At 40.7% G+C, this 26,886-nt stretch overlaps 1 protein-coding gene and 1 long non-coding RNA gene across 6 annotated transcripts in view; one reads left to right on the top strand and one right to left on the bottom strand.

Annotated features, from left to right (window-relative positions):
* ZNF529 (zinc finger protein 529) overlaps positions 1 to 1,746 on the bottom strand; it is a 40,791-nt gene extending 39,045 nt beyond the window's left edge. The window contains exon 1 of one of the 5 annotated variants that reach the window (XM_023582695.3): positions 1,183 to 1,746. The gene's annotated coding sequence lies outside the window, so the exon portion shown is untranslated. Of the gene's footprint in view, positions 1 to 809 lie in introns of all 5 variants that reach the window. The other 4 variants (XM_071209560.1, XM_058279349.1, XM_058279350.1 and 1 more) reach the window with 4 other exon arrangements.
* Positions 1,380 to 23,814, top strand: LOC131274210 (uncharacterized). The gene is made up of 2 exons (XR_009181409.1): positions 1,380 to 1,880; positions 21,116 to 23,814. It is a non-coding gene; the product is annotated as an uncharacterized lncRNA (long non-coding RNA).
* Positions 23,815 to 26,886: the final 3,072 nt, after the last annotated feature.

The following is a 26,886-nucleotide window of genomic DNA, read 5'->3' as shown; positions in this document are numbered from 1 at the left end:
GAAGGGATTCATGAGACCCTGATGGGCTAAACAGAAATGCACTTTCACCAGACATGCCCCATCACCCACAACAAACACACCTAGTTGGAAGAGGGAAACTAGAATATGGCTGAATTTTCCCATATTCAGCTGAGAAAGGTCAGCATCACCAATGCCTAGAGCTGGAATCTAAGTTCACAGCAATTTCTAGAAGGGCACAGCTTAGGTAATATTGTGGTTCTGAATCATGTAACTGGTCCCCAAACTACATCCAAGGATGGTTCTCCCAGGAAGGAATCCTACTCCTGTATCCATCCTCTTATGTCTTCCTAAGAGCCTATCTTGAAGGTAAGTGCAAGTGTGAAATTCTCATCCCATGACTTAGGTTGTGTTTTTCTGCTTGGAACTTTCATTCTAGGGCTGAAATTCATGACTTCCCCTCTGATGACCATTTCTCTGCAGGTGGATCTATCTGGCTACAGGGTGTGAGGACAGAAGCAGAGAATCCAGGGAAACCCGTTCCAAGAAAACGTAGAACCTGCTACGACTGGACCTTCGGTGGGCCACATACACTCCACCATTGCCCCCATTTCCTTATGCACTACGCTGGATACTGGGGAGAAAAGGCTAAGATGAAGACATCACAGGCCACACTTCAGTGCAGGGGGACACTGGTTAACACAGGCATAGTAGTTCTCACAGGCACAGACGTATTCATACAAAAGGAGATTCTTCCATAGGATTGCAGAAATGAAGCTCCACACAAAACACAACCAAACTCTGACAGGGTCATAGTATAAAGGGGAAAAACTAACACCAAAAACCTTCACCTCGTTCGTACTTCTGTTCAGCCACAACAGCGCTGTCACACGTTTCCGCGGACAGTGTCACACACCCACGTCACCGGGAACCGCGGTCACGGAATAGGTTCCGCCACCAGAGTCCCACAATCCTAATTAGGCTTCAGCCAGGGCCTCCCTGTCGCGCACACACCAGGATCCCGACACACACACTCTCTCTCTCTCTCACGCACCCACAATAACACCTAGTAATGACCCTGTCACACACAATGGCAACCACAACCCTCATCGTCCGCAGCTCACGCACACACAGGCCTGACGCTTCGGCCTCTATATGTCCGTTTTCCAGGTGCCGGGGACTCGGAGCCTCTCCCTCAGCCCAACTCGGGTCACCCCAACTCACCAAGCAAAACCCAAACACCAATACGCCACCGGAAGGGGACCTAAAGGTCGAAGATCATTTGCGGCCCTGAGGCTTGTGGGAAACGTAGTTCAAAGTCGAAAATATGCAGAAGTTCCAGCGGAGTGCGGAGCCTATTCACCGGGAAAACCCCGCCAAGCCGGGGAGATTCTTGGGAGTTCCATTGGGCTCAAGAATGCGCAGGCGCAGACGATTCGCTCCTGCGGAGGTTTGTGGCTGTTGAAAGCTGTGAAGGTGTTGGCGCGGTTGATAGTCCTCCAGGAGCTAGGTGAGATTGAGGAGAGAATCGGAGCCCAGGCTGAGGAAGTCATCGGATAACCCTACCGGGGAGGGCTTAAGAAGAAACAGGAAGCTGGGGCGAGCGGAGGAGGCAACCGGAAGGCCGGGTTGAGGAGGGCAAGAGAGGGAAGCTGGAACCTGGGTCCGAGGAGGATCGAGGAGGGAAGATGTAACCTTGAGTGGAAGGCTGAACCGGAAGCTTGGGAGGGAACCGGCAACGCGGGTCTAGAAGGGCTGAAACAGTCCCGGGTTCAGGCGGAGAAGAGCGGAGGCGAAAACTGTGACCCGGAGAAAACTGTGACCCGGAGAAAACTGTGACCCGGACTGGTGCGGTTTCCCCCAAGGCTGTCAGGGCGGGACCTGGCTTATAGCGGGCACTTTGTATGAGTACGCCAGTCCTGGTGGGTGTTCTATTTATTTTTAAAAATTTATTTCTCTCCCCTTCCCACCCTGTCCCCCCATTCACTGTGTGTCCTTTCGTGTACATTTGCGTTCTTGCCAGCGGCACCGGGAATCTGTCTCTTTTTGTTGTGTCTTGCTGCCTCATCTCTCTGTGTGTGCCACTCCTGGGCAGGCTGCACTCTTTTCGCCCTGGGTGGTTCTCCTTGCAGGGCGTATTCTTTGTGTGTGGGGCACCCCTAGGTAGAGGACACCCCTGCATGGCATGGCACTCCTTGCGCATCAGCACTGCGCATGAGCCAGCTCACAACACCGGTCAGGAGGCCTTGGGTTTGAACCTGGGACCTCCCATATGGTAGGCTGCCGCTCTATCACTTGAGCCAAATCTGCTTCCCTGGTAGGTGTTTTTTACCATTGCCGGAAAGCAACCATAGTTCTGATTTCTGTCATCGTTGTAATGTAGTTTTTTGGGTTTTTTTTTTCATTTTTTTATGAGGTACTCGGTACCTTGTACACTGGAAGTACGTGCTCAACCGCTGAGCTCCACTTGTTCCGCCATAATTTAGTTTTGTCTGTTCTGTATTTCCAGTGTGTCTCCTTTAGCACAATACAGTGTCTGTGAGATTTGTTAATGTTGTGTAGTTCATTCTTTTTATTTCTGAACAGCATTACATTGTGCAACTATACCACGATTTGTTTCTTTTTTCTTTTGATGAATATTTAATGTTTTTCTAGGATTTATTACGTACATTTCACTATTTCTCTGGTGATTGTGAAAGTGGATCATTATTTGAATGATATATGTGACAGGAGTCTATGAACACCATGTTTTAGTTTGCCAGACTGCTGAAAGCAATATACCATGAAATGGTTTGGTTTAAACAATAGGAATTTATTTGCTTACAGTTAGAATCTGGAAAAACGTCCAAATTAGGGTATCATCAAGGCAGTGCCTTTCTTCCCAAAGACTGGCTGCTGGGCATCCTTGGTTCCTCTGTCAAATGACAAGGCACTTCGTGGCTCTTCTAGTCTCTCCCATCTCTTCAGGTTTCGTTAATTTCAGCTTCTTGCTTCCCTGGCTTTGTCTTTCTTTGTCAGAATTTCTGTTTCTTATTAAAGATTAAGAACCATCATGAGTGAGGTGGGTCACACCTTAACTAAAGTAGCCTCATCACAAGATGTTACTTAAAGTGGGCCCACACCCACAAGAATGGATTAACTTTAAGAACATGCTTTTCTGGGGTACATACAGTTTCAAACCACCACAGCCTTGTAAACTAAATCCAGTATGTTGAAATATATAGGGTACCGTACATAACACTCAAGAAAAATACTTTTATTTTCAGCCCTGTCTGCTGATTCCAACAGTTAGATTTGAGTGAGTTATTTACCCTTGCTCCTATATGAAATTGTGGGTGATTTGGGAACTTCTTCAGGCATTCTAAACTAAGAAAATATATTTGAAATGTTTCCAATTACAAGGCCAGTTTTGCAATAACTAACACAGTCATTCTCTAATTAAAATATTTACTGTAAAATTCAACATTTCAAACTTTATTTATTGGGGGAAAAAATTTCCCTCTGGCTACAGCCTATAGTATGAAAAAAGTACCTCATCAATTTCTTCTCCTCCCCCACCTGTACTACTAAATACTTAATATTTAGCATAATGATTCTAAACTAATATTTAATAGAAAATGTTTACTAATTAAGCAAATTTAACCTGGTAATTACGGAAGGTCTAAGGTGAGTGACATTTCACACAACTTCCTTTGCCTGCCTTTCTGCCCTCTCAGGACTGTGCACTTTTCTGAAATAGAATCCAAAAGAGCAAAGGTCCTTTCCTGCAAATCTTAAAGTCATGTCTCAGGTGAAATGATCTTCCTTCTCTCCTTTCTGAAGTAGCCCTTTTTACCATAGAATGTATGAAACTTCAGGATGTAGGGTGTTCAAGTTCATGAAACTTGTCCCTTTTCCTTTTATTCTAGTCATATGAGTCTGTGCGTTCCTAAAATTCCCTTTCTAATTTTAATTAATTTGCACTTAACTAATTGGATATTTCATGCAGCATCTTTTTACATCGCCACAAATAGCAATGTGTTCTCTTGAATTAAATAAACATATGTTTTGGAATGAACCTTATCTAGACAAAGATTTGATGTCTAAGTTATGAGTGCTTCAGGAAGCCCATACAAGAGAAAGCTTTCATTATGTCCACAGACCTCATTTCTCTAGTGAGTAAAGATGGAAATAGAATTGGTAGATTAGAAGAGCTCCATGCCACTCTGAGCTCCCTTCCCTTCCAACTCACCTTTCTGGATCATGTTTCTTTATCTCTTCCTTGTAATCTTGTTCCAGGAGTATCTTGTCTTTTTTATGTGTCTCTACTCTGTAATGGCTGCCAAATGCATGGTAGTAATCTGGGGTGGAACAAGCACACATAGGCAGGAAAGCACTGTGGAAGAGTGGACAAGTAAAATAGGTTCAGGTTTACAGGGAATGAGGAATAGATCAGACATTGAATCTGGGTGGAAGGAAAAATTGTGTTTTAAGCCTTCCCTTGAAAGCTCTAATTCATTACTACCTACGGATATTCTCTTCTCCACTCCTTCCATACATTTTTACAAGGTGAGGAAAATTTTTTTCTGTTCTTCAAATAAGGGGCAAGAACAGAAATTCTAACTGAGACTTCTGAAAAAAAAAAGCATATAACAAACTGATGCCTATTCTTACTCCTTCTACAAATACATAGAAATGCCATTTACAATGTAATGAAATTTCATAAAAATGGCCAAGTTCAAAAAAAAGAAGGGAAAATTCAGAATCCAGAAACAAAGAGATGAATCAAAGCAGTAAGTGTGAGAATAACCTTGCATTGGCACCTCAGAAACTGCAAAGGTGTTTTCATCCTAAAATATAATCTTAAGAATTAGGTCTGGGGCTCTAACTTCTACATAGGAACAGGAGGTGGGGAACTGGAAATAAGGCCCTATTCAGTCCTTCAAAAGAAATGGTGAAGAAACTTGCAGTCTTCTGGGTTTTTTTTTTTTTTTTTTTTTTGGTAGGCGGGTGGAGAATGGGGAAGAGGAGCTTACCCATGAGACTTGAAAATTGGGTCTTCACTTGGGAATGTGGGATACAAATATCCAATTTTTTACTACATGTTTGATGCAGAAATTTCTAAGGTCAGAAATTAACTTATAAACTGGTCCAGAGAAAGATATATGTAAGTATAAGAAAGTTGGCATGGCTGTAATATCAGATAGTAGGCTTTAAGACAAAGTGATTACAAGAGATAAAGAGGCACTTAACATAATCATAAAAGAACAATTCATTAGGCGTGAGTGTGCACGGGTATATTCATCAGGAATATATATAATGGTATGAATCTATTATGGAGCATCAAATTTCATGAAGCAGAAAGTAACAACAAAAGATATCACTTTATAAATCCGTAATCATGGTTGGAAATCTGTAGGCATATCTCAGTAATTGATAGAACTTGTAGGAAAGAAATTTAGTATAGAGGCAATGAGAACAACACTCAATCAACGTGACCTAATTGATGTTTAAAGAACACTACCTCCCCATAGCTAAAAATTAACACTTTACATATATATGGGCATTCCCCAAGATAGTCTGTTTGACCATAAAATAAGTCTTAAAACTTTTCAAGAAATAGAAAAGTAGTCTTTAACCACAAAAGGCCTAAATTAGAAACCAATAACAACAAATTTATAAAGTCCCCCAGTACTTGGAAATTAAATAAAACACTTCTGATTTTTTAAAAAAGATTTATTTATTTATTTATCTCCCCTTCCTCCCCACCCTGGTTGTCTGTTCTCTGTGTCTATTTGCTGCGTCTTCTTTGTCCGCTTCTGTTGTCAGCAGCACAGGAATCTGTGTTTCTTTTTGCTGCATCGTCTTGTGTCATTTCTCCGTGTGGACGGTGCCATTCTTAGGCAGGCTGCACTTTCTTTGGTGCTGGGTGGCTCTCCTTACGGGGTGCACTCCTTGCTCATGGGGCTCCCCTACGTGGGGACACCCCTGCGTGGCAGGGCACTCCTTGCGCACATCAGCACTGCACATGGGCCAGCTCCACACGGGTCAAGGAGGCCTGGAGTTTGAACCATGGACCTCCCATGTGGTAGATGGATGACGCCCTAACTGCTGGACCAAGGCTGCTTCCCAATAAAACACTTCTGAATAACCAGTGCGCCAAAGAAGTAAATATAAGGGAAATTTTTTAATGTTTTGAACTGAATGAAAATAACAGCATATCAAAATTTTAGGGATTCAGCTAAAGCAGTGTTTAGAGGGAGATTTATAGCTTTAAATGCCTATATTAGAAAAGAAAGGTTTAAAATCAAAGATCTAGTTTTCTACCTCAAGAAACTTGAAAAAGGGAAGTGGATGTGGCTCAAGCGATTGAACTCCTGCCTACTTAATGAAAAGATTTTAGAAATTGGTAAGTGACAAGAACAATTAAGAAAAGAGAAAACAAATCATCAATGTCAGGAATGAAAATGGAGATACCACTAAAGATCCTACAGATAATGAAAGGATAGGAGAATATTATAGACAACTTTTATGCCAACAAATTTGACAATTTGGATGAAATTAATTCCTGAAAAGCACATCTACCCAAAACTGACGCAGGAAGAAATAAAAAGACTGAATCTCTCTGTTAAAGAAACTTAATAAAGAAGTAGTTCTACATGAAAAAACTGGTTCATTACTACTGAAACTCCTAGAACGCAGCCAGAATTAAATGTAGCAATACTGTATTGAACACCAACCTGGGGCATGTGAAAATTCTCTTTTATAAAAAAGGTACTTCTTGAGAAGCAGATGTGGCTCAAGCTGTTGGGTACTTGGGAAGTCCTGGGTTTGGTTCCCAGTGCCTCCTAAAGAAGATGAGCAAGATAGCAAGCTGGTGCAACGGGCTGACATGGCAAGCTGACTCAATGAGATGGTGAAATGAGGAAACACAATGAGACACAACAAGCAGGGAACGGATGTGGCTTAAGTGATTGGGTGCCTCCCTCCCACATGGGATGTCCCAGGATTGGTTCCTGATGTCTCCTAAAAAGAAGACAAGGAGACACAGAGCACACAGCAAATGGGCACAGAGCAGACAGCGAGCATGAACAACAAAGGGCGGGGAGGAGAAATCTTTTAAAAAAACACCATCCACTGAAATAAGCTCAAAAGCAAAAATTAATAATTACCAAGGAAATAAGCCATCATGGAAAATAGCAAAGAAATAAGAAAGTCTGCAGCCACAAGTACTGCATATGATATGACAATAAGAAGAGAATATGAGGGAAACGGACTTTGGCCCAGTGGTTAGGGCGTCCGTCTACCACATGGGAGGTCCGCGGTTCAAGCCCCGGGCCTCCTTGACCCGTGTGGAGCTGGCCCATGCGCAGTGCTGATGCCCGCAAGGAGTGCCGTGCCACACAGGGGTGTCCCCCGCGTAGGGGAGCCCCACGCGCAAGGAGTGCACCCATAGGGAGAGCCGCCCAGCGCGAAGGAGGGAGCAGGCTGCCGAGGAATGGCGCCGCCCACACTTCCCTGCCGTTGCCGCTGACGACAACAGAAGCGGAAAAAGAAACAAGACGCAGCAAAAAGACACAGAAAACAGACCCCCAGGGGAGGGGAGGGGAATTAAATAAATAAAAAATAAATAAATCTTTAAAAAAAAAAAAGAAGAGAATATGAGGTATATGTTTAAAATCAGGAGGTTAGAAGGAAAAAATGGATGACAAAGACATAATATAAAAAAGGATCGGGAAGCGGACTTGGCCCAGTGGTTAGGGTGTCATCTACCACATGGGAGGTCCACGGTTCAAAGCCCGGGCCTCCCTGACCCGTGCAGAGCTGGCCCACGCACAGTGCTGATGCGCACAAGGAATGCCATGCCACGCAGGGGTGTCCCCCACTTACGGGAGCCCCATGCGCAAGGAGTGCACCCCATAAGGAGAGCCGCCCAGCACGAAAAAAGTGCAGCCTGCCCAGGAATGGTGCTGTGCACATGGAGAGCTGACACAACAAGATGACGCAACAAAAAGAAACACAGATTCCTGTGCCACTGACAACAACAGAAGCGGACAAAAGAACAACACACAGCAAATAGACACAGAGAACAGACAACTGGAGCGGGGAGCAGGGGAAGGAGAGAGAGAGAAAAAAAAGGGGATCAGCAGATTTTAAAAAGAACCCCAAAAAGTTCCAGAAAAAAAAGTCTAAATAAAAGCATGGAGACTGTAATCAGTGAACAGCTAAAAATTATTGAACGTAAAGATATATCTGACAGTATTAGAATGCAGCACAGATAAGGGAAATGAAGAAAAATTAAGAAACATAGAAGAAAATGAAAAGGTCCAATACACAGCTAAAAGTCAGTGGGGAAAAATGGAAAAAAAGACAGAAGACATTTTCTGAAAACAAAATAACTTAGAACTTACCATAAATGAAAGTCATATTTCTTGATGAGAGGTCAAAATAAGTTTCAAGTAGGATAATGAAAGTAGTTGTAGCACTTAGAAACATCATGATGCAGAATAATAGACAAATCCTTACAAAGAAAAACAAAAGATATTATTTAAAAGGATGACTGGGGGGAGCAGATGTGGCTCAAGCAATTGAGTGCCTGCCTCCCTCCCAGATGGGAGGTCCCAGGTTTGGCTACCAGTGCCTCCTAAAGAAGACAAACAGTGAGCAGACATTGAGCAAAAACAATGAGGAGACAATGAGCAAAAACAGTGAGTGCAAACAATGAGCAAACAGATGAGAGAACGACCTTGAGGGCAAAAAAGATGACTATACAGGAAATGTCAGAAGACATGGTATACCATCTTCAAAGTAATGGAGGGAAATTAGCAATCAAGAAAGGGGCAAAATAAAGACATTTTCAGACAAAACTAGAGGGTTCTTTCATGGACTAGCTGAATGAATTTCTAATGGATATATATCAGCAAAAGTTAAATTTCCAGAAGAAAAGAATGAGAGCAAGCAAAAAATGGTGAAGTTGGAATTGGTAAATATGCTGGAAAACAGACAAGAATAGAAAGAATGTACTTAAAGTAGTCTAAAGACTCTTATTGCTCAAAAAGAAGGTTCTGATTATGTTTTGGTGAAAGATGTAAGTTAAATATTTAAGGGTAAAAGTAAAGCAATACACAAGCAACAAAAGAAAAAAGATAAACTGGACTTCATCACTTTTTTTTTTCCCACCAAGGGACTTCAATATGAAAGTAAAAAGACAACCTACAGAGTGGAGAAAATATTTGGAAACCACATGCCAAATAAGGGATTAATATCCAGAATATATAAAGAAATTATTGGGAAGTGGACGTGGCTCAACTGATAGAGCATCCATCTAGCATGTGGAGGGTCCAGGGTTTGATCCCCAGGGCCTCCTGACCTGTGTGGTAAGCTGGCCCATCCATGCACAGTGCTGCCACACGCAAGGAGTGCTGTGACATGCAGGGGTGCCCCCGCGTAGGGGTGCCCCACACGCAAGGAGTGTGCCCCACAAGGAGAGCCTCTCCGCGTGAAAAAAGCGCAGCCCGCCCAGGAGTGGTGCCGCACACACGGAGAGCTGACGCAGCAAGATGACAACAAAAAAGAGACACAGTTTCCCAGTGCCACTGGATAATGTAGGCAGATGCAGAAGAACACACAGCAAATGGACACAGAGCAGACAATGGGGGGGGGGGGGGCGGGAAAGGAGAGAAATACATCTTTAAAAAAAGAGAGAAATTCTTCAACTCAAAGCAAAAAGACAACTCAATTAGAAAGGAGGTAAAAGACTTGAATAGACGTTTCTCCAAATAAGATTTACAAATGGTCAATTAACACATGAAAAGATGCTAAAAATCATTAGCTATTCGTGAAATGCAAGTCAAAACTGCAATGAGATACCATTTCACACCCACTAGAATGGCTACTATTAAAAAAATTACAAGTGTTGGAGAGGATGTAGAGAAACAGAAACAGTCATTCATTGTCATTAAGAATGTAAAATGGTGCAGCAGTATTCAGAAATTAGAATTCAGGTCACCAGTGACAAGAGTTGGGGTAAGGAATAGGGACTTAATGCTTCACTGGTACAGAATTTGGGGTGATGGGAAAGTCGTAATAATGGACCATGGTGATGGTAACACAATATTATGAATGTAATTAACACCACTGTATCATATACTTGAATATAGTGAAAAGGGGAAATTTTGGGTTGTATGTATATTAATAGAATGAAAAACTTTTAAAAGCCATAGAACTGTACAGCACAGTGAGCCTTAAACCATGGACTATAATTAAGAGTACAATTATAATAATATTCTTTCATCAGTTATAACAAAGGTACCACACTAATGCAATGTGTTAATGACAGGGAAAACTACAGGTGATGGGGTATATATTGAGTCTGTAGTTTCTGCCTGATTTTTCCACTAGCCTAAAATTTCTCTAATAAAAAATATTCAAGTGATTTCTAGTCGGCTTTTCCCACCACCATGAGGTGTGGCCTCACACTGAGAAAGTAAGCTACAACTGAATCCTGCATGCTTGATGTGTCCATCCCTGTATTTTATTCTAGTTGGACATAACTCATCACCTTCATGGATGGACGTTTGCCTTCTCTCATTCTTTCTCACCCTGGGTGGACACTTGGGCTGAGGTAGTATCTGACTATACTGTTTGGAAAGCAGACACATTCCAGACTTTTTGGGGTTACCCAGAATTTTGTAGCCAGATACAGTAAATACACACAATCAGAAACACACACACATAAAAAGTCACTGATCTTCCATATTCTTCCTCTTTTTTTTTTTTTTTTTTTTGTTTAAAAATTTTTTAGGAGACATGGAGGACTGAACCCAGGACCTCATACGTGGGAATCAGGTGCTCAGCCACTGAGCTACATCTGCTCCCCTCTTCCTCTTTATTAAAAAACTACATATTTTTATATCAGTAATGAGGTCTATGCTTTAGTGCTGACTATTGCACTCACTAATAAATAGGGTAGACTTCCTCTCCTAGGGTTCCCCAAATCTACTAATGTTCTTGGCCTGCCAGAAAGGGATCTTCTTAACTACCTGAAAGGCTGGGAACCTACAAGGTTCATTAAAGGTACCAGACCAGTAGTTTCCTAGGACGTCCTTTTGGGCATGGTTCTACATATAAAGGGATTGTCATATTTGAAGAAATGGGATTTATTCTCCAAGCATGACCCTGGTTACAAAATCAGTTTGTTCATTTATATATTTTGATTAAAAGAAGAACAGATTCTGCTAGAACTTATGAAAACTGCATTATCATTAACAGTAAAGAGATTCAGTAAATGTTCCTAAATTGGGGTGGAAATTAATGACCAAAAAATACTAAAGAATGTACTATTTCAATCTGAAAAAAAGAATATTTTACTAAATTGCTGTTTAGAGATACATCAAGGAGAAGAAAGGCCTTCCTCATATGTACACCAGAAAATAGAACTGTGCAAGTAATACTGAATAGTTGGTATATTTTTTAGGGTAGGCAAGGGAGTAAAGAGTTTATTAAAGAATAAGAAAATGAGAAAAGCACAGCCTGAGGCATGGCCCACAGGGGTGCTGCAATGGGACCTGCCATACCAAATAGTATTTTAAAATAAATAACCATCTTATGATGAAAACTCTGTCCAGTTCTTTTGGACTGCACAGCTGCCATGTTCTACACTTTGCATCCAGCTGTGGCCCTGACCACCTGAGCTGCAGGAGGTCTGTGACCAGACCACAGACTGCAACCCTTGGCCTCTGGAGAGCTTCCTATTGTGCCCCCAGTGGCTGTCCTTTGTTAACTTTGCCAGGAATTTGGGGAGGTCAGGCAGAATTTTTCTGCCTTTCAAAGGATAGAAGAGAAAGGAATGCACAGTGTTTTCATGAATTTACCGTATCTTTTTCCTTTTCCTCAAAAAAAAGTTAATTGAGGCAATGTTATCTGCTCAAAGTTGAGTAGTTTATTCAAAATAAATTGTAAGTTTCTGGTTATAAAAATAAATAAATAAATAACCAGAATAGTATTTCCTTATCACATCTTTAGTCTTACATAATTATTCTTGTTCTACTGGGTCTTGAATCAACAATCCGTTTTCATTCTACTTCTGGATTAAGAAAGAGTCCTGGAAATTCTGAGTTTACTCTCTGGTAATAGTTGTCTAGGCAATGTCTTCTTGGAACCCTGATTATCTATTTTTGTGTGTGTAGGGGTATTCTTTGGCTCCTTATTATGTTTTAGTTCCCTTTTAAATATTTTAAACATAAACTGAAGGAAGTAATGACTTGTTGGCTGAAGAAAATAAGATGCGGTATAACCTGGGAAACAGAACAAGAAAAGAATGTTTTTTGTTGAGACTCCTTTAGTCAACAGGACAGGAATGTCTCTGGTTAAGATGTATTAGGTCAACAGGCCAGATTAGAAGAAAGAACAAAGTTGCCTTAAAAAGTTAAAATAAAAACGGCCTGTCCCTATTTCTAACGATATGATGACAACAGTAATTCTGTCTCTGCCTTTTGGGCTTTTAGTACGCAAGCTGAATGGAAATAAACTTGTCTGTGGGCAATAACTTGCAGATCCCCTGATCTTTCTCTCTTGTTATTCATTCCTGATACCCTTTGGGCTGGATACAACAATAAACATTTATTTTACATTCTATAATTGGTCAATATGTGAAGTTTTTATTCTAGCCTGGTTCTCTTTTTGTTTCCTGTAACTGATTAACAACTTGTTTCCTTATGCATGTCTTTTATTTTTTTAAATTAATTTTATTGAAACATATTCATAAACTGTACAGTCCATCCAAAGTGTACAATCAATGTCATTTGTTATAATCAGAGTTGTGCAATCATCAGTTCAATAAATATGAGTGTTTTCATTACTCCAGAAATAATAACCAAAAAACAAACAAAATTTTACCCCATAGTAGTCACCTCTCAATCTCTCTATCCTTCCCCTACCGTACATACTTCCTTACATACATGCTTCCTTACAAACCACCAGTCTTCCAAGTGACCATACCATTCTACATTCCCACCAAAGAGAATAAGAGTTCCTATCCAAATTCTCTCTGCCACTTGTAGTTTTCTGTCTTTTCATTAGTGGCTATTCTAATAGTTGTGAAATGATATCTCACTGTAGTCTTGATTCACATTTCCCTGACAGCTAGTGATGTGGGACATTTTCATGTTTTTTCTAGATTTGTGTTGCTTCTTTGGACAAATGTCTATTCAAATCTTTTACCCATTTTTAAATTGAGTCATAAGTTTTTTATTGTAGGATTTATTTACAATGAATATTAAGTCTTTATCAGATATGTGGTTTCCAAATATTTTCTCCCATTAAGTTGTTAGCCTTTTACACTCTTCACAAAGTCTACTGAGGTGCAGAAGTGTTTAATTTTTTTTAAACAAATCAATTTTATTGATGAATATTAATAAAGCATACAATTCATCCGAAGTGTACAATCTGTGGTATTTGGTATAATCACAGAGTTGTGCATTCATCACTTCAGTCATTATTAGAGCTTTTTCATTATTTCAATAATAATAAAAACAGACACACAAATAAAATTATTCATCTCTCAATCTCGCTATGATTCCCCTGGTATGAAGCTGCTATTTTGGCTGTTCTTACACAATTATTTATTTACTAAGCAGTTTTATTGAGATATATTTACATATATTATCTATCAAAAGAGTATAATCAATGGTTTTTTAATATAATTACAATGTTGTGCATTCATCACCACAAAAAATTTGAGAACAATTTCATTACTCCAAAAAGAAAACTCCACAGCCCTTAGCCATCCTTCCCCAGTCCTACCTAACCACTAAACTAATTTCATTCTTATAATTTGATTTATATTTACATTTTATAGAAATGGACTCATACAATATGTATTATTTTCTGTTTAGTTTCTTTCACTTAGCATAATGTGTCTTTTGTCTGATAGTAACATCTTGTATTAACATGTTTAGTGTCAAAGAAAAACGATCTTATATATGCAATTTTATCCCTATTCATATTTCACATGTGATTTTACTATACTATACAGTCCCATGTTAAATATTTTAGCTTTCCTTTTAGTAATATAAATGACCTTAAGTTTTCCTTTAAACCACTTTTGTACCCACATAATATTACTGCTGGTTACAAACATTATGTTGGACTTCCACCTTTTCTATACATTTCTGAAGTTTAACGCACAAACTTTGGGCCATTTCTGTACAAGTTAACCCTCAGCTTTCCATTCTGTAACCTCATCCTATTTTCTGGTAACCCATATTCAAGGTATTAACTCCATGAGATGACACAATATATTTATAGTAGTGAAATCATACAGTATTTGTCCTTTTTTGGTTGGCTTGCTTCACTCAACATAATGTCCTCCAGGTTCATCCATGATGTTATATGCTCTATTACTTCATTTCTTCTTATAGCTGCATATATTCCATCATGTGAATACACCAGTTTTTATCCATTCATCGGTTAGACACCTGGGTTGTCTCCAACTTTAGGCAATCGTGAAAAATAAAGCTATGAATATTGATGTACAGATATCTGTGTGACTGCTCTCAATTCTTCTTGGTATATATACCCAATAGTGGTATTGCAGGGTTGTATGGGAAATCTACATTCAACTTCTTTAGAAACTGCCAAACAGTCCTCTACAGTGGCTGTACCATTCTCCATCCCACCAACAGTGTATAAGTGTTCCTATCTCTCCACATCCTCTCTTAACACCTGTAGTTCTGTCTTTTTAATAGTGGCCATTCTGATAGGTGTGAAATGGTATCTTATTGTAGTTTTGATTTGCATTTCCCTAATTATTAGTGCTGTTGAACATTTTTTCTTTTTTCTTTTGCCATTTGTATTTCTTCTTTGGACAAATGTCTATTCAAATCTTTTGCCCATTTTTTAATTGGATCATTGTTTTATTGTTAAGTTGTAAACATCTCTTTATATATCACTGATATTAAACCCTTATCAGACATATGATTTCCAAATATTTTCTCCCATTAAGTCAGCTGCCTTTTCACCATTTTGACAAAGTCTTGTGAGGTGCAAAAGTGTTTAATTTTGAGGAGGTCCCACTTACCTCTTTTCTTTTAGTTAGAGATATCCAATTCTCCCAGCACCATTTGTTGAAGAGACGGTTTTCTCCTGTTAACATGGACTTGGTAGGTTTGTTAAAAACCAGTTGCTATTATATATATATTTTTAAAGATTTATTTATTTATTTATTTCTCTCCTCTGCCTCTCCCCCTTCGCCCTGGTTGTCTATTCTCTATGTCTATTTGCTGTGTCTTGTTTCTTTGTCGGCTTCTGTTGTCAGCAGGATGGGAATCTGTGTCTCTCTTTGTTGTATCATCTTGCTGTGTCAGCTCTCCGTGTGGGTGGCGCCATTCTTAGGCAGGCTGCACTTTCTTTTGCACTGGGCAGCTCTCCTTACGGGGCACACTCCTTGTGCGTGGGGCTCCCCTAGGCGGGAACACCCCTGCATGGCACGGCACTCCTTGCGCGCATCAGCACTGCGCATGGGCCAGCTCCACACGGGTCAAGGAGTCTCGAGGTTTGAACCACGGACCTCCCATGCGGTAGACGGACGCCCTAACCCTGGGCCAAGTCTGTTTCCCTCAGCTGCTATTATAAATGGAATTTTTTTAAACCCTGATTTCTGTTAAGATATGTCCTTTTGCTCCCTGAATTTGTACAGGCCCAAAAGAATGTGCCTCTGACTTTGTATATGCTCAAAGAGAGGATGCCCTGTTCCAGCCTTTGCTTATTATCACCATCCCTGCACGGCCACAGAACATTCCTTCCCCAATGGTTGGACACTTCTCAGGACACTATACCCTACTCTGAAATAGCTAACTTGGTACTTTCCCACTCCATTTCTTCTCACCACACCTATGCACCCATTCTGTAAACCCGCCCAGTTCTCCCAGCTCAAAAGGGAGAACTTAGGTGGGTGGGCTGAAGTCTCACTTCAGATCCCTACCATGGCGTTGATCTATTAAACTCCTGCCTGAATCTTGATCTGTCTCTGAGCTTCTGGGACCTAATTTTTACCTGGGACCTAATTTTTGGTGCCTAAACCTGGGAAGGCCTTGTTGAGACAGATCAAATCGTAGCAAACCTCCACTTTGCCACTGCAGCTCTTTCATCCAATACCAGACACAGATTTGTCTTTGGGTGAGTCTCGGAACCTCTCCAGAGGATCCTGGCGCTCTTTCCAGAAACTGTAGTATTAGGTCAGAGATCCTCACTGCTATCAGGAAACTGTCCCCCTTACCTGACCTTCCTGGCTCTGGGGACGCCTGGTTCTGGGTTCAGTCATCGGCTCTTAATCAGTCTGAAAGCGAACGATTCAAGGATGCTTGCTTATTTTCTTCCATACCCTCCTTCCTAAAAGGTCCCCAAACTCACCCATGCTTCACCAAGCATGGGAAATTCCCAGTCATTACCTCCAAAAGAAATCCCTCTTTGCTGTCTCCTCCCAAACTCAAAACTCTCTATCCGGAGGAGAAATCAAACCAAAGGAACTCATTTTTTCCTCTTCCACTATTGGGCCTCAATATATATTAAACAACAAAAGCCAATGGCCAGTACATGGCACTTTGGGTACCCAAGTTCTCTAAGATCTTGAGAGCTTTTTCCAATGTAATGACGAATGGTCTGAGGTTCCCTACATTCAGGCTCTCTTCTTTCTCTGCAACTGTCCATCCCTTTGCCAATGCTGCACCACCTATCAAATTCTTCTCTGGGACCAACCTCCTCTCCTACATGAAAATTCTCCCTCCCTCCAACTTCAACCCTTCTGATCAGGCCTGCCTCCATACACTATGCCTCATCAGCTTCCTCCAAACCCTCCCATTCCACTACCCCTCCCCCTGAACCCTCCCTTTCCAACTGCCACTCCTGAACCCAACTCATTACCCTGACTCCCCATCCCAATCCCCTGTCCTCCTGCTCAGGGAAGTTGCTGGGGCCAAAGGAATTGTCAGTTCACATCCCCTTTTCCCTCTTAGACCTTGCCCACATTGAAAAATGTTTAGGCTTTTTCTGCCGATCCCACACAGTTCACTAAGAAATTTCAATACATTACTTAGTCATATGACCTAAACTTCCAGGACGTCTATGTTATTATTTCCCCTTCACCTCTCCCAAAGAAAAAAAAGTAACTTGGGCAGTGGCTACAGCCTTCGCCAGCACCCTGCATACCCAGAACCCTAACCACCACCCTGCCAGCCTTATGTTCATACCCACTACAGTCCTGACTGGGACTACCAACCCAACCCCTCAGACCTTGCCTGCATGTCACATTTCCTAACTTGCATAATTGAAGGAATGAAAAAGGCATCCCTAAAAGCAGTAAATTATGAAAAATTCAGGAATAACCCAAAAACCTGATGAAAATTCGGTGGCATTCATGAACAGACTAACGGAAACCCTTTTTTTTTAAGATTTATTTTTTATTTTTTTCTCTCCCCTCCTTCTCCCACCCACTGTCTGCTCTCTGTGTCCATCCTTCGCTGTGTGTTCAGTGTCTGCTTGCATTCTTGTCAGTGGCACTGGGAATCTGTGTCTCTTATTGTTGCGTCATCTTGCTCATCAGCTTTCCATGTGTGCAGCACCACTCCTGGGCAGGCTGCACTTTTTTTGCATGGGGCGGCTCTCCTTGCAGGGCGCACTCCTTGAGCATGGGACTCCCCTACTTGGGGAACACCCTTGTGTGGCACGGCACTCCTTGCGTGCATCAGCACTGCGCATGGGCCAGCTCACCACACAGGCCAGGAGGCCCTGGGTTTGAACCCTGGACCTCCCATATGGTAGGTAGACACTCTATCAGTTGAACCAAATCCACTTCCCCAGAAGCCCTTTTAATATACACTAACCTTGATCCCAGCTCAAAAGCAGGAAAACTATACCTACACACTCGCTTTATCTCTCAATTCTCCCCAGACATTTAAAAAAATTACAAAAACTAGAAGACGGGCCATAAACCCCTCAAAAAGACCTAATTAAAACAGGGGCCTTTAGGGTCTTTAACGATAAAGACCTTCTCCTATGTAGTCCTTCCCTCGCCTGCTTTGAAACCCACACCATTAAATTCCTAAATTTCCTCACTGAAAAGGGATACTGAGTATCCCCAACAAGAGGCCAATTCTTTCAAACAGAAGTCATCTATTTAGGTCTGCACGTTACTCTCACCCACAAAGGTCTCAAACAAAACAGAAAAAAAAACTTACCTCTGAAGCCCCCTTGCCAAACACCAAGTCTGAATTACTCTCCTTTTTGGGGCTTGCTAATTTCTTCTGCCTCTGGATTCCTAATTTCAGTCTTCAGCTTCTGGAAACCCACAAGCAAGCTTTAAAATTATATCCTCACATTTGCCTCCCATACCACACACAGTCCTTCACCATACCCCAACTACTAAGCTTTATCCAAGACTTGTGACTTCAAGAAGACCACATATCCTTCACCCCCACCCAAATCCAGTTCTTCTCCTTTGTCCTAATACTCCTTTACCAGGATTAAAACACTTTCTTTCACTCTACCCCTTCTTTTCCTATTATACTGCCACACCACCCCTACATCAAGCTGCCCCAATACAAAACCTCCTTAATGCCCAACACCTCAAACAAACTCTGAATTTAACCTTCAGTCTGCTGAATAACACTAACCCCTGTCTAGCCAAAAACTGGTTATGCCTCTCACTATCTTCTTCTGCATATACACACTCCCCACACCTCTAACAAACTGGATTAACACAAACTGGATTAACACCTCAACATCATTAACACACTCCAAACATTTAGGGAATTTCTTCAAAGACAGAGCCAATAACTTCTTAGGCAACTACCCTACTGCTGCCACAAACTGAGCCTCTATACTATAAACAGCCTACATTGAAAAAGCTCACATAATTTCCCATATTAATACTCCAATTATAGGACCTTTGACAGCCAACACCTCCCTTTTCACCCAGGCTCCCTATTAATCACTCATCCTGCACAACCAGGAGGCAATACAGTTGGATCCCTGCCCCCCATCCTCTGCAACACCACCATTACCATCCAGCCATCACAAGAAATTCTGTCACAGAGAGTGAACACTAGAATCACTCCAGGAACTGATGCAAAATTTCTAAGCCCAGTCCATTTTTCAGGGCTTATCCATCTCACCACCAATGTACACAAAACAACATCTCAATCCTGTCAAGGCCGTCCCAGCATCAGGCAGGGACTCTTTCCTTGGCAACCTGACAAAGACAATCAAACCAAATGCCATAAACTCACCTCATTATCCAATACTTCCTCAGAATATTACATAGACCTTTATAAAGACTTATCTTTCATAATCCCTCCCCCAATCCCTCTACAACCCTGCAACCACGAACTTGCACCACCCTGGTGGGAGCCATCTGTGCCTGAAAAAAAGAACCTAGCCAACAACTCCAACACCTGTTCTCTGTACACGTGTCCAACTGTGTACACGGGCAGGGAATTTTCTTCCTCTGCGGCACAGCTGCCTACCTATGCCTTCCCACAAACTGGATTAGAACCTGGACTTCAGTATTCCTCTCTCCCAATGTAAACATATTTCCAAATAACCAGGTCCTACCAATCTCAAGACACAGAACAAAACGAGCTATCATTTTACTCCTTCTTCTGACCACTCTGGGAATAACAGCTGGAATAGGAATTGGAATTGGAGGACTAACTTCATCCCTTACCTATTTCCGAACATTATCTCAGGATCTCTTAGAAAAGTGTAGATGAAATCTCCAAAGATTTATACAAGTTTAAGATCAGGTAGACTCCCTGGCAGTGGTCACCTTACAAAATCGACGAGCATAGACCTCTTAATTGAAGAAAAAGGCAGGCTCTGCTTATTTTAGAAGAAGAATGCTGTTTTTATGTCAACCAATCTGGAATAGTTAGAGATGCAGCAAAAAAAAAAAAAAAAAAAAAAAAAAAAAAAAAAAAATTAGCTAACAGACCTCCAAATTCTGCCAACATTCCTCAGACTCTTGGGGACAATGACTTATAATCCACCATGGCTCTCATGGTTAATTCCTATACTTAGCCCATGTATAACTCTCATTCTCCTCATATCAGCAGGGCCTTACATCTTCCACGCAATAACTCAGTTTATCCAAACAACAGTCCGGAATGCCACCCATAATCATGTAGGTAATATCCTGCTGTGGGAAATACAGTACCAAACGTTGAACCAAAGATCACAGTCACAATGGCTCAACACCAAAAGGGGGACAACGGAATCCAGCACCAATCTATAACAGCAGGAAGCAGCCAGAAGACTCAATACCCCCTCCCTCAGCTTCCCCCTCCTCAATCTTTTTAATTTTCTCGAGCCAAAGTTGGGAACGTTAGGATGTGTCTTCTTGCACCCTGAGTTTGTACGTGCGCAAAAGAATGTGCCCCTGAGTTCGTACGTGCTCAAACACAAGATGCCCTGTTCTGGCCCTTGCTTATCACCATCCCTTCAAGACCACAGAACATTCCTTCCCCAATGGTTGGATACTTCTCAGAACATTACACCCTACTCTGAAATAGTTGACTTGGTACTTTCCCACCCTGTATCTTCTTGCCAAACCTACATACCCCTACTGTAAACCTGCCTAGTTCCCCCAGCTCAAAAGGAGCACTCCCAACCTAGGCAAGTTGGCTGAAGTCTCACTTCAGACCCCTGTCAATGGCGGTGATCTATTAAACTCCTGCCTGAATCTTGATCTGTCTCCAAGCCTCATTAACCTGGGACTTAACAATTTCACCCTCACATTGTTCAATACTAGTATACAAAAACATTACTGATTTTTGTGTGTTGATCTTGTATCCTGGCACTTTGTTGAACTCATTTATTAGCTCAAGTAGCTTTACCATAGACGTTTCAGAATCTTCTAAATATAGGATTATGTCATCTGTAAATAGAGTTTTACTTCTTTTCCTATTTGGATGCCTTTTATTTATTTATTTCTTGTCTAGTTGCTCTGGCTACAAGTTCTAGCACAACGCTGAATAACAATGGTGACAGTGGGCATCCTTGTCTTGTTCCTGATCTTAGAGGGGACACTATCAACCTTTCCCCTTTGAATACAATGTTGGCTGTGGGTTTTTCATATACCTTTTATCATATTGAGGAATTTTCCTTCTATTCCTTTCTTTCAAAGGGTTTTCATCAAGAAAAGATGCTGGAAAGTGAATATGGCTCAAGCAATTGGCTCCTGTCAACCATATAGGAGGTCCAGGGTTCGATGCCCAGGACCTCCTGGTGAAGGCAAACCAGCCCACATGGAATGCTGCCCTGCGCGGGAGTGCTGGCCCATACGGAAAGCTGGTGTAGCAAAGTGACGCAACAAAAAGAGACACAGGGAGAGATAATAAGAGATTTAGCAGATCAGGGAACTGAGGTGGCACAAGAGAATGATTGCCTCTCTCCATCTCCAGAAGGTCCCAGGATTGGTCCCCAAAGCTGCCTAATGAGAATACAAGCAGACACAGAAGAACACACAGTGAATGGACAAAAAGCAGACAATGGGGAGGAGGAGTAGGGGAAATAAATAAATAAATAAATAAATAAATAAATCTTAAAAAAATAGGATGCTGGGTTTTCTTGAATGCCTTTTCTACAGTGGTCAAGATGGTCATGTGTTTTTTTTCCCTTCAGTTTGTTAATATGGTATATTGCATTAATTGATTTTCTTATGGGTAACCAGCAATGCATACCAGGAATAAATCCCACTTAGTCATGACGTGTAAGTCTTCTGATATGTGCTGGATTCTAATTGCAAGTATTTTGTTTAGAATTTTTGCATCTGTGTTTATTAGAGAGATTGATCTATAATTTTCTTTTCTTGTATTGTCTTTATCTGCCTTTGGTATTAGGGTGATATTGGCTTCATAAAATGTGTTGGGTAATTTTCCCTCCTTTTCAATTTTTTGGAAGAGTTTAAACAGGATTAGTGTTAATTCTTCTAAAAATGCTTGGTAGAATTCACCTGTGAAGCTATCTGAACCTGGACTTTTGTTTATTTGGAGATTTTTGATGACTAAATCACTCTTAAATGTGATTGGTTTGTTAAGTTCTTGTATTTCTTGTAGCATCAGTGTAGGTTGTGCATTTCTAGAAATTTGCCCACTTCATCTAGTTTCTTGGTATACAGTTTCTAATAGTGTCCTCTTATGATCCTTTTTATTTCTGTGGGGTCAGTTGTAACTTTGCCCCTTTCATTTCTGATTTTATTTATTTTCATCTTCTCTCTCTTCTTCTTTGTTAGTATAGCTAGGTGTCTGCCAATTTTATTGATATTCTCAAAGAACCAGATTTTGGTTTTGTTAATTTTCTCTATTGATTTTTTTTTGTTTCATTTATTTCTGCTCTAATATTTATTATTTCTTCTGCTTGCTTTAGGAATTTTTTTTTTCTGATTTCTCCAGTTGTTCAGTTAGATCTTTGATTTTAGCTCTTTCTTTTTTGATATAGGCATTTAGGGCTATAAATTTCCTTCTCAGAACTGCCTTTGCTATATCCGATAAGTTTTGGTAAGTTGTGTTCTCATTTTCATTTGTCTCAATTTATTTACTAATTTCACTTACAATATTTTCTTAGCCCCACTGATTATTTAAGAATGTGTTTTTCAGCCTTCACACATTTGCAAATTTACCTCTTTTTTCTATTATTGATTTCCCGTTTCATTTCATTATGCTCTGAGAGGGTGCTTTGTATAATTTCAATCTTTCAATGTTTATTGAGACCTGTATTTTGGCCTATCATGTGGTCTATCCTGGAGAAAGATCCATGAGCACTTTATAAGAATATATAACCTGCTGAGTTTGGGTGCGACATTCTGTATATGTCTGTTAGGTCTAGTTCGTTTTTTGTATTGTTCAAGTTCTCTGTTTCCTGGTCTATTTTTTGTCTAGTTGTTCTATCTAACGATGTGAACGGTGTGTTGAAGTCTCCAACTATTATTGTAGAGATGTCTTCCTCCCTTCAGTTTTACCAGTTTGCTTTACATATTTTGGGGCCTCCTGATTAGGTGCATAGATATTTATGACTGTTATTTCTTCCTGGTGGGTTGTCCCTTTTATTAATATATAATGACCTTCTGTATATCTTATAACTTTTTTGCATTTAAAGTCTGTTTTGTTCAATATTTGTATACCTACCCCTTCTTTTTTTTAGTTAATATTTGTATGGAGTATGTTTTTCCAACCTTTCACTTTCAGTTGGCTTGTGTCCCTCGTCTAAGGTGAGTCTCTTGTTGGAAGCATATTGATGGCTCATGTTTATTTTATTCATTCTTTCAGCCTATATCTTTTGATTATGGAGTTTAATCCATTCACATTCAGTGATATTACTGTAAATGCATAATTTACTTCCACCATTTTATTCTTTGTTTTCCATATGTCATTTCTTATTTTTGTCTCTCTTTTTACTCTTTTGGTTATCCCTTGTAGCAGTTTGATATGATTGTGAATTCCAAAAATAGATACTGGATTATGTTTGTAATCTGATCCGTACCTGGCATGATTGAGTTATGATTAGGGCATGGCAAAGAACAGAGTTGAAGGGTTTCTGATGTTGGAGTTTTGATGTTGGAGTTTGATGCTGAAGACTTCAGCTGGAGCCCCAGAAAGTAAGCTCACAGAAGAAAGAGAAGCCAGCCCCAGGAAAAAAGGAACCTTGAACCCAGAGGGAAGCAAGACCCTGGAAGGGAGGAATCCAGGAAGCCTGAATCCTCACAGCCATCAGCAGCCATCTTGGCTCAACAAGTGAAAATAGACTTTGGTGAGGGAAGTAACTTATGCTTTGTGGCCTGGTATCTGTAGGCTCCTACCCCAAATAAATACCCTTTATAAAAACCAACCAATTTCTGGTATTTGCATCAGCATCCCGTTGACTGATTAATACATCCCTTCTGCGATTCTTTCTTCTATGCTGTCCTCTAAGCCTCTCTCTGTTGTCTTTTTCTTTCAGACTGTAGGACTTCCTTTAATATTTCCTGCAAATATGGATTCCTTTTGTATGAATTTTCTTTGTTTCTGTTTGTGAATATTTTAAAATCACCTTCATATTTCAAGGACAATTTTGCTGGATAAAGAATTCTTGCCTGGCAATTTTTCTCTTTCAGTCTCCTAATTGTATCTTATCACTGTCTTCTTGGCTCCATGATTTCTGATGAGAAATCCACATTAAGTCTTACTGGGTGTCCCTTGTATGTGATGATTTGCTTCTCCTTTGCTGCTCTCAGAATTTTCTCTTCATCTTTGATGTTTTACATTCTGAGTAGTATATGTCTTGGAGTAAGTCTATTCCCACTTATTCCGATTGGGATATGCTGCGCTTCTTGGACATGTAAGTTCATTTCTTTTATGAGAATTAGGAAATTTCAGCTATTGTTTCCTCAAATACTCTTTCTGCCCCTTTTCCCTTCTGTTCTCTATCTGGAACGTCCATGACATGTATGTTGTTGTATTTTGTGTTATCATGCAACTCCCTGAACCCCTGCTCACTCAATTTTTTCCATTCTTTTTTCCCTCTTTCCTATTCTGTCATCAAGTTCAGCTGTTCTGTCTTCTGTATTCTTTCTTCTGTCATTTCAGGTCTGATGTTGTATCCCTTTAATGTGTTTTTTAAATTTTATTTGTTTATTCATTGTAAAGAAACTTTAGACTACAAGTTATATAAAAAATAAAGGGAATTCCCATATGCCCCACTCCCTCCCAATCCCACACTTTGCCGTATTAACAACATCCTTCATTAATGTGGTACATTTGTTATAATTGATGAACACATATTGAAGAATTGCCACTACCTTTGGATTATAGTTTACATTATAGATTACATTCTGTCCCATGCAATTCTGTAAGTTATGACAAAATACACAGTGAACTATATCTATCAATGCAATATCATGAAGGAAAATGCCCCCATATTACAACTATTTTTCCCTTTCCCTCCTCTCAGAACCTTCAGTGGCCACTGCTTCCATGTCAATGATAAAAGTTCTTCCATTGCTAGAATAACATTAAGTCTATAGTAGAATAATAGTATGTCTACTTTAGTCTGTTTTCATTCCCCAATCTTGAGGATTTGGGCTGGTGATGCCCACTCTACCTCTAATTGAGAGGGGCTTAGATCCCATGGGGCAGATGGATAGAACTATCTTGCCTGCAGTTTCAGACTTTCTTTGTTCCTTGGGATAGGTGTTGTCTTTCATCGTCACCTTGTTTGTTGTCCTGGGTATGACTAATGCACTGGAGAGTAAGTGTTGCAACTCTCCTAGGATTCAGGGCCCAACTGGCACATGGACAAACCAAAGATTTAAGTCTCTTGGACATACACCTTTCAAGTATAGTACTAACCTTAGGTTCAATTAAAAGGGGTTAGAAGAGCCATGTATAGGAAAACCACAATTGAGTCTAAATCTACCATACTGGGGAGCCTAAATTCCAAGGTAAGGCCCACTGGCAGGGTGCCAAACCACTGTCTGTCTCCCTGCTTATAGTGTTTGAATACCCTAGAGCCCTCAGGAGCCCCGTTATTTGAGCCAATGTTTACTGTGGCAGTCAATAAGATGCACATAAGTGTAACCTCTGGTATGACCTCCTGACTCACTTTGAAATCTCTTAGCCATAAGAACTCATTTGTATCTACCCTTTCCCCCTTTTTTTCTTTTTTCAGGTGCATTGCTAGTTGGCACTTGGTAATAATCCCTTGGTGCCAGGAAGGCTTATCCCCAGGAGTCATGTCCCATGCTGGGGGAAGGTAGTGTTTTTATATGCTGAATTTGGCTTAGAAAGAGGCCACATGGGAACAACAAGGACGCCATCATGAGGTAATTCTTAGGCAACATATAATATTAGACTAAGTTTCAATTTCACAAGAAAAGGTTATGATCTTAACTATAATGTCTTTCATTCCCATGAGCTCTAATACTTTTCTATTCAGGTTTTCAAATTCTTTGTGCTCATTCAGTGTCATCTTCTTTTTTTTTTTAAGATTTATTTATTTATCCCCACCCCCCATTGTTTTTGTGCTCACTGTCTGCTCTCTGTGTCCATTTGCTGTGTGCTCTCTGCTCTCTCTGTCCATTTGCTATGTGCCCTCTATGTCTCTTCATCTTCTCTTTAGAAGGCACTGGGAACCAACCCTAGGACTTCCTATGTGGGATAGAGGTGCTCGGTCACTTAGGCCACCTCAGTTCCCTGCTTTGTTCTATCTCATTGCCTTTCCTCTTTGTGTCTCCTTGTTGTGCCATCTTGTGCCAGCTCCCTGCTCTTTCCTGTCACACTGGCTTGCTGTCTTGCTCATCTTCTTCAGGAGGCACCAGGAACCAAACCCAGGACCTCCCAAGTGGTAGGCAGAGAGCTCAATTGCTTGAGCCATATCTGCTTCCCTCAGTGTTTTCTTGATGTCATTCATCTCTTGAGCCATATTATCTTTCAACTCATTATTTAATTTTGGAAACTTGTGTGCATCTTGTTGATTAGTTCTCAAATCCTGCATCTCTTCTGGGGCTTATATATATTCCATCTTTTGGGCCATTCCTTCCATTTTCTTAGTATGACTTGTGAATTTTTGCTGATACTAGGCATCTGATTAGGATGGTGAGTTTACTCAGATGCTCAGTTTCTCTTTTGTAAGGGTTTAGTAGTAGGAAACTGGTTACTGCTCTTCTTTGATTGTTGGTTCAACCTGTTCTGGGTCTTTAGGATTATCCCATTTAGTTGTTCAAATGTGGATCCTAGACCCAGTAATGGGTTGCGATCTGCTTCCTAGTGCCTTGAGGAATGAGGCTGTAAAGGCCAGAAAAAAACTCTCTTATTTACTTTGAATTTCCTCACGTCCATTTCCTTGACCCACCAGCAGATGGTGATCTTTGGCAGACCTCTCTGTTCAATGCCTGCTTGGACTGTTTTGCTGCAACATGGACTG

Source organism: Dasypus novemcinctus, chromosome 18 (assembly GCF_030445035.2).
Source record: "Dasypus novemcinctus isolate mDasNov1 chromosome 18, mDasNov1.1.hap2, whole genome shotgun sequence".
Taxonomy (NCBI): domain Eukaryota; kingdom Metazoa; phylum Chordata; class Mammalia; order Cingulata; family Dasypodidae; genus Dasypus; species Dasypus novemcinctus.
Note: the sequence above shows the minus strand (reverse complement) of the source record. Positions and strands in the feature narration are given on the sequence as shown.